The following is a 22,158-nucleotide window of genomic DNA, read 5'->3' as shown; positions in this document are numbered from 1 at the left end:
ATATTCAACTCGTTTAATCTTTTATGTTTATGTGCAGTTTTTATTTTTCGCAAACTAACCCCGCTTGTTAGACAGAATAACAATCAGCGAATAAAACTGGATATTCGTTGTTATCCTATCAATTCAATCGACTGGAACCATTCGCGTAACATAAGATTATTATGCCAATGCAATCAAATGTTTTTATTAGGTAAGACGGATTCTCGAGACAGATTTGCCAGTTTAAACTAAATACAAGAGCAATTTAAACTTAAGAATTAACGACAAACTGATATAAATATTCTTCGTAACCAGTGCAAATTTTTATCTACAGATATTGCCATTAATGGATCATCTCAACGTATAAGCAATAGCAACGAATAAAATATGAATTGTTTACATCTTCAAAGTAACAATATACATATAACACATATAATTATAAAATGTATTACGAGTAATTCTAATAATATGATAGTATTTACTTCGCCTACATTGGCCTAAGTACTACGTAAACGTACAATTATTTATTTACATAAATTTATACTTCTGCGGTATATTTAATTTTAAAAAATATTATAAATTCGTAAATATTAAATAATAAGCATATGTAGTTAATTTTATCTACATTTATAAAATGCATAAATTATTTATAATTAGATAACGAAACAAATACCACATCTTTCGACTTATTTTCGGTGATAATTACTAAGTTTCTTGTATCCTATCTTTGGAAATTCCGTAATCGGCACTAAAACCTTTCATATTATTCCTTCATCAAACACCACTCTTCGTTTATGCCAACGTCCTCTTCAGAAATCGGCACCTCACTGGCTAGCTGCTGTCCAACAGTCTTGGATCCGGGAACGGATACATCATTATAGAAGTCTTCCTTTCTTCTATCTTCTAATTCGTGTTGCTATTTGGCAAGGAAAAAGTCGTAAAGAAATCTTTTGTAAACGAACATTTGGATAACAATTGCAAAATCTTCACACATTTAAATATTCCGTTTCTAAATCCGAATACGAATTATTGTTTCGGTGAAACCATACTCCATAATAAACCTAGCTGTTTATGATATCGCTTATATTACATATATTTGAGACAATCCCGGTTCGTGAATCGATATAGAGTAAGATATAGCTTCTTTATATACTGGGTGTGCTTTTTGTCATTTCATTTACTTTATTCTCTTATTGTTATTCAAACATAAAATATCGCATATAGATTCCGGAATTAAACTTCTCTACATACCAAACTATATCTTTAATAAACTTTCTTAAGAGAATTAAGTGTATTTCCTAAACTGATTTCTGATTATTATTACAAAATTGTCATACGATTATTTTAATAATTTGAGGATAAGTACCTTATTTTAACGATCCAAATTTATTCAATTCAATTTTAACCGCACAAACCGCGCAAAGAAATTGCTTATTTCAACAGGGACCGCATAAAAGAAGTCTCACATAGAAAATAACTCAAAAAGCGTACGAAATAGAATTTATTGACAACAGATGTCAGCACTTGACTGCATCGTCTGAGTCTATCGTCTGTTTACATATTTGTTGTCCAGTTGGTGTGTTTGTTGACTTAAAAGTAAATTATTTATTTTTCGCATATTCACGCAATAATATTACTATAATAAGTGCATTTAAGCTATAATAAGTTTATTAGCTTAATAATCAACGTAGACATGACGAATCGCACGAGACTAGTCGCCACCTATACGCACAAATTAAAAATTCGCATTAAAAAATCGCACAATAAAAATCGCACATAAAAAGAGCGCATAAAAACAGGTTTGACTGTATTCCTAAACTGATTTCTGATTATTATTACAAATTGGTCATACGATTAATTTTAATAATTTGAGGATAGTACCTTATTTTAACGATCCAATTTATTCAATTCAATTTTAACCGCACAAACCGCGCAAAGAAATTGCTTATTTGCAATCAACGTTTAGAATCAAAATTCTTCCGTAAAGTTCCTAGATGAAGAAAAGAATAGTAGAAAATTCCAGAGATTCTTACCCTTTTGTTGATCAATAATACAAAAGAAAAATTGTTATCGCGGAAGCTATTGTTAAGTAAGTATGACGTCAGGAGAAATGCATCGGTTATTACGTCGAAATTTTTGTCAAACCGTTTAAATTATTACTACAAACGTCTAATATTTGTGTATAATTTTTTAAATTTCGTATAGTCGAGAATAATTCAGAAATGAATGAAAATTGGACGTGAAATACGAGGGATTAGGCCTATCTCTCGACAGCATAATATCTTATATCAAAAAGACTTAAGACATAACAAAGTTCTGGGAAAAGATCATAACCTTTCCCCAGAACTTCATGTTTGAAAGAGATTGTTATGTTATAACTTATAACTTAATGATCAATCTCGTTAAAAATAATGGTCCGTTAATTATAAATATAATCATAATTGAGACAATCCATTTAGTAGCAATGCGAGGCACATGTTAATAAATCGATCGATCAAGAAGTTTGCCCGTAATATTTAAATAAAATGGATTCTTGTCATTGTTGTGCTCATCTAATGAGCAGAGCTCATAACGTTCAAGAAAGACTTCTCAAAGACAAAGGCTCTCGGGTATTACTTCGATTTTGAAATATTTTGGGGTATTGTCTGTACCACGGTTTGCCATCAATCTATTTACCCGTATTGCGTGCATGGCTAAACTGACGATCGGCACAATTAAAAGCAGCCGATAGAAGAAAAAATGAACAAAACTTTCATAATATTTATGTTTAATTATAATATGTCTAGTTTCTATATGGAATAAAGAAATATTATTAGATATATATACACATTTATTCTTTCTGTTCTGTGAACTAAGACAATTTTTTTTTTGTACTAAATATATTAGTAACCGATTGGATACAATTACTGAACACTGATTCAAGGGTTCACGCCTCACTATAGAATGGCCACGTGCAGTTTTTCAGTGATTTTTCACTTGTCTAACGCTTAAACATGGCCCGTTTTCCATTGAAAATTCTCTCTAAAAACATTTTCCTTGACCGGTAGCCCATACATTGCATTGCTTTATTCTATCAATCGAGTTTTCTATACCCATCAAGTTGGTTCGAGCAGATCTACAAGAGGGGAGATCGAATGGTGGGAGATGCAACCCAATGTATCCAAAACAGACCACACATTAAAACTTCCTGAGGATTTACATGACCGCATTCCACTCTGGGTCTTTAAAGTAAAAGCTTGAAGACTACACACCGTCTCGGCTGTAATTAAAAAATATTTAAAACAGGAAAGTAAAAAATTGATCAATGGGACATGATTGTATAATTGATCAATTACGAAATTATCAAAATTCAGCATCGGTTCTTGTGGTTAAACATAAATAGCTTTTGTTTAGTATCCTAAAATTCTTAATGATCAGATTCCGTGTGAAAACACAATAGATTATACATATATATTTGTCGCATTCTCCTTGCATTCTGTAAACAGTAATTACGGCGAAGGACATCGAAATTCAGTTGGACTCCACAATCGTTCAATTTATCATAACATGAGTATATTGCATTTTTATCTGTGCATAGTTCTTGTAATCTTTCATTTTACAGACATCCGTAACATCTTGACGTTGGATTTTAATAATATAAAGAACGTATAATTCAAATTTCTAATTATAGTAAGAGTGACGAAATAATGGAAAATTTTTTGGCAACAATTGAAGCCGAAAAAGAGTATACAAGAGAAAAAAAATATGAACGCAGAAGCAGAAATATGTCTGAAATGCGTCTTATCTTCATTACGTCTACAGCAAGAGTTTACGGATGGACTTTTTTGTTCCTTGTTCCTGCCACAACCGAAATGATGCTCATGTTCACCTAATTGTAACAAAATTTCACTCATTCTTCATCGAATATTTCTACTGGATTCATTACTGTTTGGTGTTTTCCATGACAATACCGGTTTTGTCGAAGAGATGATTCCTTGTCAATCGTGGTACTTGCTGATCAAAAATGAAATCATCTTTATGAAAATTGCTATTGTTATTTTGGTTTTAACTTACTATCTAGTTTATTTTATTTATTGTTTAATATTATATTAATGACGATTACCCAGAAGCTATCGGAAGATCTGCAACTACTAAAAATGAATCATCCGAATTTGGAAACAGAATTAGAAGTAATTATGACACAACACAATAAACTTTGAAACTATGTACAATTGAATGGATCATTTAATTACGTATTGACAATTTTGTACGGTTTTCTAATTACAGAAACCAGTCTACTTTATTATATTTTGATTTTTTCGAAAATTAAATTTGCAGTGAGTTTTCTTCTGCATAATTTGTGTTGCATTTACGTTTGTTTGTATTATAATAGGATTTTTACCATCCACTTTTACATCAACTGTAATTATTTTTTTCTTTGAATTAAATGCGTTATTCCATGTTTAATTCTACTTGTAAGGTGTTTTTCTTCTTTCTTTTATTACTGATCATTATCTCATCATTACTCAAAGAAGTTCATATATTTACCCAAAAAATGTTCACTAACTTTATTCTTATGTTGCCTATTAAACACCTTGTTGTTAACAATATGGAATGGCTTTTCGTATTCGACAAATTATAGACATAGGCCTAAGTTTTTATTATTTGCAATCATTTCTTCACCTATTATTGTTAGTAGTGTTATTGCTCCTCTAGTTCAGCTATTCGTTTTTAATCCAAATTGCGTGTTGCATAGGTCCACATTTACATTGTATTCTATTCTTATATGTATGATATTTATTAGAGCTTTGGAGACATGACTTACTAAGCTTATATTTCTGTCTTTATCACATTTCATTGACTTTGCTATCTTTTGACATTGGTATGAAAATAGAACTAGGCCAGTCAACGGCATATTGTTTTCTCCTAGAATTTTATTCTTAAGACGTTTTTGCTCTTTGTTCCCATTTAAGCAGTTCTTGTATTTCATTAATTGTCTTTAGTGACTCTACTATCTATGCCATTAGAGATTCCGAAACTTCCATGTAGTCGTGTTAGTACATAGTTATTTCACCTTGTTTCTTGTTCTCCAAATACAATAGTTTTTTTTTCATTTTTTATAGCGCCAATTTTTGTCTGCCTTCTCTTACCAAAAGTTACTTCGATAGTTTCGAATTTTTTCCATAAATATTTAGATATGTTTCGTCTTTTTATTGCATTCAAAGTTGATTTAGCCAATCCCTTTGGCTTTTCTGGTCAATGTACAATATTTACTTGTATATTTGCCAAGTATATAAAAAAACAACGTTTAACAAATTACTTTGCTTTTCGTTTATTCTTCCGTCGTTCGCTACCAGTTGACAAGTCCACATTTCCACAAATACGAAGGCCGGCACAAACATCGTATTTGTGGAAATGTGGACTTGTCAACTGGTAGCGAACGACGGAAGAATAAACGAAAAGCAAAGTAATTTGTTAAACGTTGTTTTTTTTATATACTTATACAATGTATTACCGTCGGCCATGTGTTATATTTTATATTTACTTAAATTGTATATTTGCCGTTTTGTAATTTTCTTTAGCGAATGTTTTGTTTATGTTTTTATATTTTCTTCTCTCATTCATCTTTTGCAACACTTCCTCCGTGAATCAAAGTTTGTTTTGATTCACGGAGGAAGTGTAGCAAATGATTTCTCTTTTTCTTCTTTATCCAAAACATTTGTAAGGCCTTACTTGACTTCAATTTTCATGCCTTCCAAATTTCATGTGAGTTTCTTCTTGTGTCAAAGTATTGAAATCTATTGTTCAACTCTATTTCCAGCGGCTTGTTTAGTTCTTTTCTCGTATACATATTTATCCGATGCGGATAGTTATTCTTTTTAAAAAGTAATTGAAAAGATTAACTATCCGAAAAGACTAAATATATTATATTATTCTATAATACATTGTATTAATGGTAACATTTTAATATTATACTAGCTTGTTTATATGAGACATATTAATAATAAGAAAGAAAAATATCCTCCGAAATACATTAACATTTGAAAAGTAATCCAGTGTTGGATAGGTTGTGATAGGTCATCACGTGGTCAAAAGTGCTAATTTTAATATCAGATACATGTCGTATAAGACTTGTTTAAATAATAAAAAAAAATGTTGTAAAAATGCGAGAATAAATTACTTTTAAATGATAATAATGTTAAAGCTACTTTTAAGTGATTTGAAAGATCGTAAATTTCAAAAATGCATATGATAACCCCCATTTTAAGAACATTATCAATATGCGTATGAACTACGTGAATAGTATGTCTTCGTAAATAGCAAGTTTCATTAAAAAAATTATTAGAATTAAGAAAGTACTATTCAGCAATAAAAATGTTCCAAATTGTTAAATGCAGAGAACCAAATTCGCTACTTAAAAGGTTTATACAGTGTAACAATGCAATCGACCCACGTGAGTGCTATCCGTAATATAGCGCATCTACTTCGCACTATATCACTGTTGTAGTAATTAAGTGAATATAGTACTAATTAGTATATATAAATTTTTTAAAAATTATTATAGATTATTATTCTTTAATTTTTTGCCAAAAGATAACGCTACCTGTATAGCCAACAAGTCGGATGTAGTTTGAAATTAATATTTTGAGATGAGATATAGGCCTATGTTATCTTAATTAGAGGTATGTTAATGTAACTTTTGAAATGTGTAGCAATTGGTGGAAAGGCCTAGGTGTGCATAGCGAACAAACAAATAAACATTCTTATTTATATACACTAGCATGTTACACCCAGCTCGCCTGTGTAAGGTTGCCGACAGGGTGCCAAAATTTCAAGAGGGTCGAGCAGTCGCGAAGGGTCGTATGTGGGCGATCGGCACTGAGACAGACTCTACGGTTACAAGAAACCGTTTATTTAACACGAAAGAAGTTTACATGATTTCCGCGATCTCGGAAGTTCTACGTCGGCAGCGGCTTCTGGTTCTTCTTTTCCTTTCCAAGATAGACCCATTTTGAAGGAATGTCTCTGGTTCGCGAATGGCCAGTTCCCTCAACGTTTCGACGACTCCGGGACGATGCGGTTGACTTCCGTTGATGATCCGAGGTCGGGAGACAGAGACGAAAATGGGCACGAAACACACATACAACAATAGATCTGTCACTTGGAACTTTCGGAAGAAGAAGCCAGCGTTGTTGAATTTTCAGGTTTTATCCGATTTCCTCGGATTCCATTTTCCGACTGATCTCTCCTCGTCACCTGGTGACAATTCGAAATTTTACGGGGGCGCGGGAGGGGTCAAATCGAAGTTTAATTCGATTCCCATCCGGAGATAGTCGATCTTCGTTTTTCCATTGTTCTATTGTTTAAAAGTTCACGTCGTTTTCATTAAGAAAAACTATTTCTAACTTCTATTTTTTTCTTTAAAAAAGATAATTTTGTTCTTGAAAATAAATGATTTTAACGCGAATTTCAGTGAGGTTCGGACATGTCCGGAGCCTCACACAATAATGTGACAAGAAACGATGATATTTTATCTAATTTATTACATATAAATAAATTAAGAGTTATGAATTAAAATGTTATGAAAGGAAATTATTTGCAAAACTCAGTAAGGGCAGTTTTTTTCCTTGGAAATTGTCCTCAAATTTATTAGACTAGAAAACACAGAATACAGAGCTCTAGACATTGCAAATTCAAATATATAGGCTATATATAATACATTAATACATTGAAAGAGTTAATCACTGTTCTAATTTCAGATCGCATTGTGCAAATCTTCGAATGTCCTGAAACGATGATTACATCTGAAAGAAAGAAGGAAAACATGTTACAAGCAGGGTAAAACATTTAACTGCACATTTAATACAATACGAAAATTACACTAGATGTGAAGGTGACAATAAAAATCCCATTATAACGCAACCAAACGTTATTGAAACACAAGTTATTCTAAGCTCGCCGACAAGGGATATCTTTTATTCTCTACCGTCAGGATGAACTAAGGTCAATACGTATGTGGGTGGCAGTTTTGAGGCAGAAAAGACAAGTGTTTCACAAAGAAACCGTTTACTTAGGTGACAGTGCTTACACAATTAAGTCGATGTTCGGAAGTCCGAAGTTTGGTTCACGAGTCTTGACGAGTTTTTTCCCATTTCTTTCTGTGTCGGCGGATGGATGCCCCGGGGAGTTGACAAGTCGGCCTTCGTCGATATTGGACGTCACAGCACAAGATACCAACGGATTTCACAAGGGACTGAGGACGGTGCGTGCCACAAGTGGACTAGAGAGGAAAAAGCTCCCTTGTCCTCGACGACCAAGTTCTTACCTAAACCTCCTGACTCGGTTCATCGCTAATTGGCTAAACCCTTTTCTCCTCGCTTCCCAATTGGTCTTCCACCTGTCTCCAGGTGTAAATGGAGCTCCGTTTAGAGCGCGGGAAAGGTCGGCCAGAGATGGTTTACCCGACACCATCCTTTGGACTCTGGTCGCGTTTATTCGATTACTACGACACCCACGCTCATTCTAATATTTTTATAGTTTCGTTTTGCTTTCTAAACTGCGTTTTAAGTTTAAAATATTCCCTTTTTACATTTTATTTATCTAAAATTTTCTTTTTCCCGCTATTCTTTACGAGCATCGACGTCAAAAACTGGTGTCGCTGATTCGACACTGATACAACTTGTTTTCTTTACTGTCGACCTTAACGAATATTTTTCATTTTTCTCTTTTTAACGCTATTTCCGGGCCTCGCATTATGCAAATTAAAACTCTCACTGCAAATTCCATTTTCGAAAAAATCAAAATATAATAAAGTAGACTGGTTTCCGTTATTATAGCACCGTATTCAATTGTGAATACATATGGGCCATTCCATTATTTCACACAGTTCCAAAATTACTTGTGTTGTGTCATAATTTCTTCTAATTCCGTTTCTGAATTCAAATATTTCACTTTTAGTAGTTGTAGATTTTCTGATAGGTTCTGGAAATTCTTCATTAATATGATTATAAACAACGAATTAACTTTGATAGAATATTAAACCGATAATTAAATTAATGTAAATGCCAATTTCTACGCTGCAAAAAAATACTTCGTGCTCGTAAGTTTTTCATTTCTCTGCAGCAAGATAAATATAAAAAATGTTCAAAGCTTGGCCACAAATAATTGAACATGCAACAATAACAGAAACGATAATTATAGTATTATTAATAAAGTTGTAGAATTCTTTTTGATAGAAATATTCTGACCTCGTCAATTTAATATTTGGGGTTAATTTTACTCTCTTTATAATACTGAAAGTGAGAGCGAAAGTTAAAACTAAAATAGCAACAAACAATTTCATAAAGATGACGTCGTTCTTGACTAGTAAGTACCACGATTCACAAGGAATCATCTCTGACAAAACCGGCATTATCATGGAAAACACCAAAAGGGGATGAATCCAGTAGAAACATTCGATTAAGAATGAGTGAAATTTTGTTACAATTGGGTGAACATTAACATCATTTCGGTTGTGACAGGAACAAGGAACAAAAAAGTCCATCCGTAAACTCTTGCTGCAGCCGAAGATAAAACGCAGTTCAAACGTATCTCTGCTTCTGCTTTCATACTTTTTCTTTCTCTAATATACTCCTTTTCGGCTTCAGTTCTTGCCAAAAAATTTTCCATTATTTCGTAACTCTTACGCAATTTTATGGAACTATAATTAGAAATTTAATTATAATTATATTACGTTATTTATATTATTAAAATCCAACGTCAAGATGTTACGGGTGTCTGTGAAATGAAAGATTACAGGAATTATGCACAGATAAAAATGCAATATACTCATGATAAATTGAACGATTGTGGAGTCCAAACTGAATTTCGATGTCCTTCGCCGTTATTATTGTTTACAGAATGCAAGGACAATGCAATAAATATCTATGTATAATTTATTGTGTTTCCACACGGAATCTAAACATTAAAAGTTTTAGGATAGTACAGAAAAGCTATTTATGTTTAATTACAACTGATGCTAAATTATAATGAAGTTTTAATTTCGTAATTGATCAATTAGGCTATATAATTATGTCTCATTGATCAATGTTTTTACTTTTCTGTTTTAAATATTTTTTAATAACATCCGAGACGGTGTAATCTTTAGCCTTTTACTTTAAAGACCCAGAATGGAATGCAGACATGTAAATCCACGGGAAGTACTAATGCGTGGTCTGTTTTGGATACGTTGGGTTCCGTCTCCCACCATCCAGTTGCCCCTCTTGTTGATCTGATCGAACCTTTTTTTTTTTTTTTTTTTTTTTTTTTTTTTTGTAACTCTTTCCGCCCAGCGGGCACTAAGAGGGCCTCTTATAGCAAGCCCATTATGGGTTCGGCCAGGCCCACAATGAGGCGGCCGGGTGGTGAGGGACGGGGCCCGACATATCCGGACGGACCACCCCCCGAAAAAATCCTGGGGATTTCTCGACCCGTCCGGATTCGATCCCGGGTCCCCCAGGGCGGCAGGCTGCTAACCTTGACCGCTCGGCCATCCGGCCGCTCTGATCGAACCTACTTGATGGGTATAGAAAACTGGATTGATGGAATAAAGCTATGCAATGTATGGCCAATCTATTAAGGAAGATGTTTTTAAAGAGAATTTTCCATGGAAAAGAGCCATGTTTAAGTGTTAGCAAATAAAATAACACTGAAAAACTAAACGTGGCCAGTCGACGGTGTGACAAAAACCTCCAATCAACTACTACTGTTCAGTGATTTTATCCAATCGGTCATCGATATATTGAGTATGGAAAAAAGAGTGTCTTAGTTCACGGAACAGAAAGAATAAATGTGTATATATATCTAATAATATTTCCTTATTATATTTCTTATAGAAACTAGACATATTATAATTAAACATAAATATTATAACAGCTTTATTCGTTTTTTTTTCTTTCATCGGCACTTACACAGACATTTTTAATTGTGCCGATCGTCAGTTTAGCCATGGGTAATACCAATAGGGGTAAATAGGTTGATGACAAACCGCAGTACAGACGACCCCCGAAATATTCCTACATTTCCACTGAATTCGAATCGAGATAATCGACTGCAGTAGGTACACCACAGTTTACAATTGTAGGGACTAGGTATTTCAAAATTGAAGTAATACCAGAGAACCTTTCTCTTTCAGAACGTGTTTTTTAAAGTCGTGACCTTTGCTCATTTGATGAGGACAACGACCACGAGAATCCATTTTAATTTAAATATTACGGGCAAACTTCTTGATCGACCGATTTATTAACATGGGTCTCGCATTGCTACTAAGTGGATTGTCTCAATTGTAATTATGTTTATAATTAACTGACCGTTATCTTTAATGAGAGTGATCGTTAAGCACTAGTATGAGTTCCAACAATATTATTGTAAGACCATATAATAGTCCGGGTTCATCGAGAACAGAAAATTATTAAAATTTGTGATAATCAGAAATCATTGTCAAAAAATTACAGAATAGATAATCTTTTAAAACAATATTTCATATATATTGAAAAAGAATAATTTGATGAGTGTTGTTTTCAATTTAAAATTGATTGGTATTTCTTTACTTTTTCTGCCCTCTTGCAGTCTGTCTTTTCTATTAATATATTAACTAATACACATGATATTAATATGCGTATCAATTAACACATTTTAATTATTTATAACCTTAATATGTTTTAATTAATTAAAAATATGATATAATAATTCTTGTCTGACACGTTACGTGTGTGATATTGAATAATCGTTAAATATTAAATTTCAATACGATCAAATTTGGATCGAATTCTGTATTGACTTACATCATCTGTTAGGCATCCATCGATCAATGGAGGAAACAAATTCATATTGGATAACGTAGAATGAGACGAAATCAATATTTCACTCTTTTCTACGTACATTTAAATTTAAAATATTTATTTTTAAATTTAAATTCTAAATTTTACTAATTATAATAAGTCGAGTTATCTTTAAGAATCTATTAAGTACTGTACATGTATAGGGCCTATAGTTAAATCTTGAATTTCAATACAGTATTTAAACGGTAATATTAAATATTTTGGGAACATACTATACCGAAATAATATCGAGTGTGTGAGCGATAGAAAAACAATGTGGTGATAAGGATGAATTTATGTTGCTTTAAATTAAGTTTTTCTCAGAATTTAATAGATTACACCAAATTCTATTCAATTGGTATACAGGCGACTAAGTTACTTTTCTGAAGTATTTATATTATTAATTTAAATTTAATATTATAAATATTCTAAGGTGGACGTGAAGTCTTCTTCGTTGTTTCGTCATTCTGTCACTAACATAACCTTATTTTGTTAAAATAATAAACATGTATTGAAAGTGTGAATGTCACTTTTATTGCATTTTTAATCAACAGGAAATTGCAATTCGATTTGAAATCTAAAAATTATTTTTATACAAATAAAAAATAAGTAATTTTTATGATTAGAAAAGAGTATCTGTGTTTTATATAATACTAGCTGACCCGGCCACACGTTGTTGTGGCTCAAAATATATCTATTATAAATGTATAACATTTCCCCCGTGGGGGGAATATCGAAAAATTCCTTTTTAGTGTATATTCTGTTGACGTAATCTATTAAAACGCAATTAAAAACGCAAAAAACGCATGCAAAATAGTATAAATAGAAGCCGAGTTCTTCACAGTAAGCCTTAATGCTGTCCCTTTCCCCGCTGGGGAATATCGAAAAATCCCTTTTTAGTGTATATTCTGTTGACGTAACCTATTAAAACGCAATTAAAAACGCAAAAAACGCATGCAAAATAGTATAAATAGAAGCCGAGTTCTTCACAGTAAGCCTTAATGCTGTTTCTTTCCCCGCTGGGGAATATCGAAAAATCCCTTTTTAGTGTATATTCTGTTGACGTAACCTATTAAAACGCAATTAAAAACGCAAAAAACGCATGCAAAATAGTATAAATAGAAGCCGAGTTCTTCACAGTAAGCCTTAATGCTGTCCCTTTCCCCGCTGGGGAATATCGAAAAATCCCTTTTTAGTGTATATTCTGTTGACGTAACCTATTAAAACGCAATTAAAAACGCAAAAAACGCATGCAAAATAGTATAAATAGAAGCCGAGTTCTTCACAGTAAGCCTTAATGCTGTCCCTTTCCCCGCTGGGGAATATCGAAAAATCCCTTTTTAGTGTATATTCTGTTGACGTAACCTATTAAAACGCAATTAAAAACGCAAAAAACGCATGCAAAATAGTATAAATAGAAGCCGAGTTCTTCACAGTAAGCCTTAATGCTGTTACTTTCCCCGCTGGTGAATATCGAAAAATCCCTTTTTAGTGTATATTCTGTTGACGTAACCTATTAAAACGCAATTAAAAACGCAAAAAACGCATGCAAAATAGTATAAATAGAAGCCGAGTTCTTCACAGTAAGCCTTAATGCTGTCCCTTTCCCCGCTGGGAAATATCGAAAAATCCCTTTTTAGTGTATATTCTGTTGACGTAACCTATTAAAACGCAATTAAAAACGCAAAAAACGCATGCAAAATAGTATAAATAGAAGCCGAGTTCTTCACAGTAAGCCTTAATGCTGTTTCTTTCCCCGCTGGGGAATATCGAAAAATCCCTTTTTAGTGTATATTCTGTTGACGTAACCTATTAAAACGCAATTAAAAACGCAAAAAACGCATGCAAAATAGTATAAATAGAAGCCGAGTTCTTCACAGTAAGCCTTAATGCTGTCCCTTTCCCCGCTGGGGAATATCGAAAAATCCCTTTTTAGTGTATATTCTGTTGACGTAACCTATTAAAACGCAATTAAAAACGCAAAAAACGCATGCAAAATAGTATAAATAGAAGCCAAGTTCTTCACAGTAAGCCTTAATCCCATCCATCTCCCTCTAGTAGGGGGAATTTCGACATGTATATTATATAAAAACACGTGAGTATTCGAATGCAACGTTGTGTCAAAATTTCAAAGGTATCGGTAGGAACAAACAAACGTTATATTTTATTTATATAGATAGATAAAAAATGATCTGCTTTAGTTTATTCTCACAGAAAAGCATAATGCCTCACAGAAAAGCAAACTTAGGTCGTCTGAAGTTAGCGCCATCTGTTGGACATAAAAGTCTTAATCCATATATAAATATATTTTTGAAAGGGGGGAAATGATGATCTTCACATATGCCACAAACCTTCGCGGGAGTGTATTAAACAACTTCCCAAAGTTTCATGGCAATCGGATAAATGGTGTGGTAATGCATGAAGGACAAACACACACACACAGACATACATTCGTTTTTATATATATAGATTAAATTTAATAATATAAATTCTTCAGAAAAGTAACTTAGTATACTAATTGAATAAAATTTGGTGTAGTCTATTAAATTCTGAGAAAAACTTAATTTAAAGCAACATAAATTCATCCTTATCACCACATTGTTTTTCTATCGCTCACACACTCGATATTATTTCGGTATAGTATGCTCCCAAAATATTAATATTACCGTTTAAATACTGTATTGAAATTCAAGATTTAATTATAGGCCCTATACATGTACTTAATAGATTCTTAACGTTAACTTGACTTATTTTAATTAGTAAAATTTAGAATTTAAATTCAAAAAAAAATATATATATATATATATATATATATTTTAAATTTAAATGTACATAAAACAGAATAAAATATTGATGCCAATTTCACGTTATTCAATATAAGTTTATTTATTGCATTGATCGCTAGATGCATAAAAGATGACGTAAGCCAACACAGAATTTGAATTAAATTTAATCGTATTGCAGTTAAATATTTAACGACTTTTCAAAATCATACGTTACGTGTTAGACAATAATTATTATATCATATTCTTTATAAATTAAAAGCATATTAAGATTATAAATAATTATAAATATTAATATACTAATAGAAAAGACACTGCGGAATGGAAGAAAAAGTAAAGAAATACCAATTAATTCCAAATTGAAAACAACACTCATCAAACTATTCTTTTTCAATATATATGAAATATTGTTTTAAAAGATTATATATTTTGTAATTCTTTGTCAATTATTTCAGTTAATCACACATTTTAATAATTTTCTGTTCTTGATAAATTCGGACTATTATATAGTCTTGACATAGTGTTGTTGCATTTCATCCCAGCGCTTAACAATCAATATCATTAAAGATAATGGTCTGAGAGGAAGGCTCTCGCGTATTCCTTCAATTTTGAAATAGGCCTATCTAGTTTTTACGATTCGAAAATGGATTGTGGTTTACCTACCGTTGTCGACGATTTGGATTCGAATCCAGGCAGACAACTCTAACAATATTTCTGGAGGTCGTTTGCGCCGTGCTTTGTGGTGTCCAATTCCTGATCAACCGATTTATCCTTATTGCGTGTATCGCTAAACTGTCAGTCGGCACAATTACAAACGGCTAAGTGTCTTTACAAAAGAAATAGCATTTATCTTTAATATTAATATGTCTGGTTTCTATATAAAATATAGTACAAAATTATTAACAGATATATTCAGTCTTTCTGTTCTGTGAACTAAGAAATTTCTTTTTCCATACTCAATACATCTGTGAGAGCCGAACTTGGGAAAAATCGAGGGAAAAATCATTGAAAATATGATTAAAACTCTTCCCACGGACTTGCTTCCTTGTTTGAGGTGTCCCATCGAATGTGTCATCCGGAATCGACGATTGAAATTCAACAATTGGACAGTTATGTGATGATTTCTAATGAAGTCATCAGAAAATCCCACGAGAGATCTTCCGAAATAAAAAGGGAGGGAGTTCGTCGTCACAGCAGTTCGCTTTAAAATGGTGTCCGTGCCCGATCCTGTTACAGATACTGCTCAAGCTGTCGCCGATCCTCTGCCCTCTCAACACGAAAAACGACTTCCACCCCTTCGAGTCACCGAAGCTTCTTCCGAACCACTTGGCGGGACAGCAGTCAACGATCCGCCGATTCTGTGATTCTGAAAAGGAATCAACTTCTACTAACTAAGGTATTTACCAACGCGTGAACGATTGTAAACTCTCTCCCTTGGTTAGGGACTATAATGGATATCTTAAATTAGCGCAAGCTAAGCATCTAACCGACGTCTGTATATAGCCTTATGTGGGTAACCGTGGGTAGGACGGATGTCTTAGCCTTTTTCCCAGCAACAATTTGGCAAAAACTGCCCACTTTGTCAGTGGATGGAGCGTTTCCTTCGATCCCGTAAAATCGGAACTAACTAAGCGTTCGCGTACAAATTGAGGGTCCGAGAGAGAGTTTACATCGATTTGGATAATATCATACCTCTTTCCCTAAATTCTGGAGGTTCAAACAGGTATCCTTTCTTGGGAACTTTTTCACCAATTAATATATTTTTCCCACACGACTACTATAATGATCACTGGTTAAAACTGTTCAGAGAGACTGGCCTGAGGGAGGTGTATCGGTCTTATATTCGGATCGGCCTGGAAAAATTGGTCAGGTGATTGAATGTTGTCTAAGACAAACATTGATTTGGCAGGTATAGGGTCAGAGGTGTCTCCAGAATACAATAGCAAAACGGTGAAATTGGATGCCAATTATAAACTCTGATTCGTATAACATCAGATCGACGATGTTTGTACGGGTGAATGTTTACGTTTTCGAAGGAGTGTTATAAACCTTTAGCGGTTGTTGATGAGAAAGGTGACATTCGATTCCTTTTTCTGGTGATGTTATTTGAATGATCACGTTAAGAAATTAAGTAAAAGTTCTCAAAAATTATGTAAAATATCTTATAAAAGTTCGAATTTCACATTTGTAACTAGTAGATAAATATACGGGTATTCGTTAAATGATAACTTTGTGGAGTGTACTTCTTCCGGTTGTCTCTATTCACCTCCATTCAGAGTTCGAAAGCCTACAAACGCGACCACTCGTGCGAAAAAAAAAATTATCGGCCATCAAGGTTTCTGTCTCCGTTCTTAAAGACACAGTTGTGTCAGTCCTGATGTGGCATCAAAGAGGTGCCGACCCTGCGGTCACACATCGGTTATTAATTGGGTTTTTTTTTAACTCTTTCGGCCTGTGGACACTAAGAGAGCTTTTTTTAAGAAAACCCATTATGGGTTCGTCCAGGTCCACAATAAAGCGGCTGGGTGATGAGAGATGGGCCTGACATATCTGCTCAGACCAATCCTCGTAAAATTCATGGGGATTTGTCGACCCGATCAGATTTCATCCCAGATCACCCAGATAGTAGGCTGCTGCCACCATACGGCCACTGGTTACCAATTGGGTAAAACCACTGAACACTGGTAGTTAATCGAGGGTTCACGCCTCACCACGAAGTGGCCATGTTCAGTTTTTCAGTGTATTTTCACTTGTGTAACACTTAAACATGGCTCGTTTTCCATTGAAGGTCCTCTCTAAAAACATTCTTTTTGGCAGATCGCCCATACTTGCACAGCCTTATTCGATCAATCCAATTTTCCGTACCTATCAAGTAGGTTCGAGCAGATCTACAAAAGGGGCAACCAGTGAATAGGAGACAGAATTCAACGTATCCAAAACAAATCACACATTAAAACTTCCTAACGAATTCGTATCAAAATTCCATTCTGAAACCCTACAGTGAAGGGATGAAAACTACACCATCTGGCTGTTAATAAAAGATTTAAAACAGAAAAGTAACAATTGATCATGAGACAATTATATAATTTATTAATTATGAAATTAAATTTTATCATAATTTAGCATCAGTTGCTGTAGTTAAAACATAAATGTCTCTTTCGTTTACTCTCCTAAAACTTTTAATGCTTAGATTCCGTGTGAAAAGAGAATATACTACACAATCGTTGTATTGACCTTGGATTCTGTAAACGGTGACAACAGCGAAGGACATATCGAAATCAAGTTAGGAATCCACAATCGTTTAATTGATCGTAACACGAGTATATTGCATTTTCATCTGGAGTAGTCGTTATAATCATTCATTTTACAGACACTCGTAACATCTTGACTTTGGGTTTTAATAATCTAAGAAACGTATAATTAAATTTCTAGTTATATTTCATAAAATTGCGTAAGATTTACGAAATAATGGAAAATTTTTTGGCGAGAATTGAAGCCGAAAAAACGTATAGAAGAGAAAGAAAAAATATAAACGCAGAAACAGAGATATGTTTGAAATGCGTTTTATCTTCGTTTACGTCTACGGCAAGAGTTTACGGATATATTTTTTTCTTTCCTTGTTTCTGTAACAACCGAAATGATGTTAATGTTCACCAAATTGTAATAAAATCTCATTCATTCTTCATCGAATGTTTCTACTGGATTCATTTTTGTTTGGTGTTTTCCATGACAATGCCGGTTTTGTCAGAGATGATTCCTTGTGAATCGTGGTATTTACTAGTCAAGAAGGACGTCATCTTTATGAAAATGTTTGTTGCTATTTTAGTTTTAACTTTCGCTCTCACTTTCAGTATTATAAAAAGAGTAAAATTAACTCCGAATATTAAATTGACCAAGCCAGAATATTTCTGTCGAAAAGAATTATACGACTTGATTACTTACAGTAGAATTATCATTTCTGTTATCGACGTAAGTTTTACAATTTGTGGCCAAGCATTGAATATTTTTTATATTTATCCTGCTGTAGAAGAAAGAAAGTCTTACGAGTACGAAGCACTTTTTTGCAGCGTAGAAATTGGAATTTACATTAATTTAATTGCGGGTGGAATATCGTATCTGATTTTTTTCCTGGTTTTGCTTGCAATCATTTTAATGAAGATTTTCCAGAAGCTGTCGGAGGATCTGCAATTACTAGAAATGAATTATCCGAATATAGAAAGGGAATTAGAAGAAATTATGATACAACACAATGAACTTTGGAACTATGTGAACCAAGTGAATGGCCCATTTAATTATGTATTGACAATTTTGTATGGTGCTCTATTAACGGAAACCAGTTTATATTATTTTATTTTGATTTTTTCGGAAATGGAATTTGCCGTGAGAGTTATTATGTGCATAAATTGTGCTATATTTTCATTTGGTTGCGTTTTTGTAGGATTTTTACTATCCGCTTTTACATCTATTGTAATTTTTGTATCGTATTAAATAAGCTATTCTATGGTTTATTCACTTCTAATGATTTTTTCTTTTCTCTTTCAGATGCAAACATCGTTTCAGGACATTCGAAGATTTGCTCAATGCGATCTGAAATTGGAACAGAAATTAAAAGTAAAGCTTCTGTTATAAAATAGAACTAGCGATACTTTTTAATTTCAATAAAATAATTTTATGAATTTCGTACAGATTGTGAATTTTATGAAAAGATTTGGAAAGGCGTCTTTATGTTTATCTTTCAACGGTTTCTTCGATGTTACCAAGAAATTTCCTGTTAAGGTATGCCAGTCAATTAACTCTTTCGACATATTAATGTATTATATATAAACATTTGTATTTGCAGATGTCTAGAGCTCTGTATTCTGTGTTTTCCAGTCTGTTAAAATTCAGGACCGTTTCCAAGAAGAAAAACTGCCCTTACTGAGATTTGAACTCAGGAATCTATCCTTTTCTCTTATGACATTTTAATTAATTCATTTATATGTGATAAATTAGATAAACAATTATCGTTTCTTATTATATTATTGTCCTGTTGTGATATTGTATCTAATTTTTCAATCTATTGTTGAAATTAAAATGAATTTTTTTGAATAATACTTTATTTAAATGTTTATAAATTGCTTAAATAATAGTAAATATATTATCGATTTTAATATTTTATAATTTCAATACTGCATATTAGATTTCGTAACCAATTTTATATTAAATTTTCTCAAATAGTAGAAATGTATAAAAATGAACAAATTCACTTATTGTAATAACATAGTGATTGATAATAATAACCGAAAGATAATATTAAGTGGACGAAATAAGCGATCGAGTTGTCGCGTAACGCTATTTTTATACTTTTAAACTACTAACAATCCCTGTAACGTTTCGGATTATCGCCTATATGTTACCATCCCAATCATACGTAACGCTTATTCTCGATAAATATCGTTAATTGCATTAAGGAAGAAAATAAATCACGTGGTATAAAAAGTGTCATTTTATTATTACACGTATGACGTAGAAAGCTGTGACAAACACTACCGCTAACTGTGCAACACTGTAGAAAGAAAAACGACTCATTCCGTTACCCAAGAGTTAAAAACCTAATGTAATACTAGGTTTACAACCCTTCGGTACACTATTCTAACACTTCACTCCCTTGCATCACATCGAAATGATTACTTCGTATCCACCCATCCATATCTACATTGCTTAATTTCTGGACAGTCTTAAAAAAATAAACTAAGGCATTTATGCTATTCATATATTTATAGGTCGATTAACAATTTCGTGCTATTTATGCTTATACAGAAATAATATATTTTTGTACATACCAGTAGTTCTTGTATTTATACAGCTTCAATATGTTTGCATACATTTATAAATGTATGCAAATATATTGAAGCTGATTATCAAAAATTTTTACGTCCAAACATGTTAAAAATGAAAACCAAAAATAAATTACAGATGTAAAACATTCATATAGGCCTTGTAAGTAAATCCACAAGTAAGCTACAAAATCAATAATAAACTACATTGTTTTAAATGAATTTCGCCATTTGGAATTCTGGATAATTGAATTTTTGGTTAATGTTACTCTAGGTATACAAAATGGCAGCTCGTCTCTGATTCCAGCAAGGAAACAGTGGGGACGCACGTTCTAACCTAACCTAACCTATTCTAATAAATTACCATAATTATTAGCAAACAAATTATTACAATAGGAGTAATTTATTAGAATATGTTAAGTTAGGTTAGAACGTACGTCCCCACTGTTTCCTTGCTGGAATCAGAGACGAGCCGCCATTTTGTATACCTAGGGTAACATTAACCGAATTTTTCATTTTGTCAGCATTACATTACTGTCATGTTAGAAACATTCTTCTGAATGTAATTAAATTTGCATTAAAACGAAATACCGGTAATACACGCAATAGTATAGAACCAAACACTTGTTTAAACGTCTAATTCTAATAGAACAGTTTAATGCAATAAATTTATTTCCACCATACGAAAACCATTAATGAAAATCTGCAGGGCAACAAAGTGTTTTTTTCTATAAGAAAATACTCGTCTTTGCGTGCAATGATTGATACATAGGAGGGTAAAAAGTTATAGGTAACGTAGTTCACTAGAGGGAACACTTCTCTAAATGCTCGAGTGGTTGAATCGATGCACTTCATACACACATCATGGAAAATATATACGAAACATCTCTTCTGTACCATTTTGAGTTCAGAATGTTTCAGCTTCTCCAATTTCCTTTTGACAGTTTTGTAATCACTTTTGTCTGAAACAATAAAAATAGAGAAAGCATTTGCTCTCTCTCCATGAAACACTGTAAGCCTGTATACATCTCTGTGAATTGAGTAATTTACGAAAGGTTTAGTTTTGTCTTCGTATGGACGTACTGCAAAATCTTTGTACAAGATGACACATTTCTTTTGTTCGTCCGTTATGTTCATTTCGTGGCATACATCCGTTATTCTTTTCTTTAAAGTTAATTTGTCAGAAAGTATAGATTCGTTTCCAAAAAGCTCGAACGAAAAATTAAAAATATCAAAACCTGGAATGTTTGGAAACATTGATATTTGTATTTCTGTTGTTTGTTCTATTGATGAGAACTTATAATGTTCAGTAAAAGAGCGAATCTCATTTTCATCTGAAATTAAAGACGTGACGGTTAATATCACTTGATGAAGAATCTGAAATTCACAACGTTATTTACTGTACTTTGAATAAATAATAATGATATACTTACTAGTTGGGAGTGCAAACATTCTATAGGCATATTGTCCGACCATAAAAAATTTATATGCTGAATGAATACTACGTAGATATGCATCTCCAAAAACGAAACAATTGTATTGAAAATTATCTCCGAACCCAGTGTAAGGATGTAATGTTTCCGATTCGTAGATTATGGAATTTATTACATTAAGAGGGATTTTCTGTTTAAAGAAATCAGAATATTAACAGTTGTAAATTTATTTATATTATAAATTAATTAATTATGTTTTACTTTAATTCAATATTTTAACATAATTTTGCATTAATCAAGGTAATACGTA

General features: G+C 32.7%; 1 long non-coding RNA gene across 1 annotated transcript in view; it reads left to right on the top strand.

Annotated features, from left to right (window-relative positions):
* LOC136968084 (uncharacterized) overlaps positions 1–19,318 on the top strand; it is a 385,441-nt gene extending 366,123 nt beyond the window's left edge. The window contains exon 3 of the long non-coding RNA XR_010879594.1: positions 19,286–19,318. This is a non-coding gene — a long non-coding RNA (uncharacterized lncRNA). The remainder of the gene's footprint in view (positions 1–19,285) is intronic.
* The last annotated feature ends 2,840 nt before the right edge of the window (positions 19,319–22,158 follow it).

The sequence above is a fragment of the Centruroides vittatus genome, unplaced genomic scaffold, assembly GCF_030686945.1.
Source record: "Centruroides vittatus isolate TY-2023 unplaced genomic scaffold, ASM3068694v2 contig_1388, whole genome shotgun sequence".
NCBI classification, from domain to species: domain Eukaryota; kingdom Metazoa; phylum Arthropoda; class Arachnida; order Scorpiones; family Buthidae; genus Centruroides; species Centruroides vittatus.
Note: the sequence above shows the minus strand (reverse complement) of the source record. Positions and strands in the feature narration are given on the sequence as shown.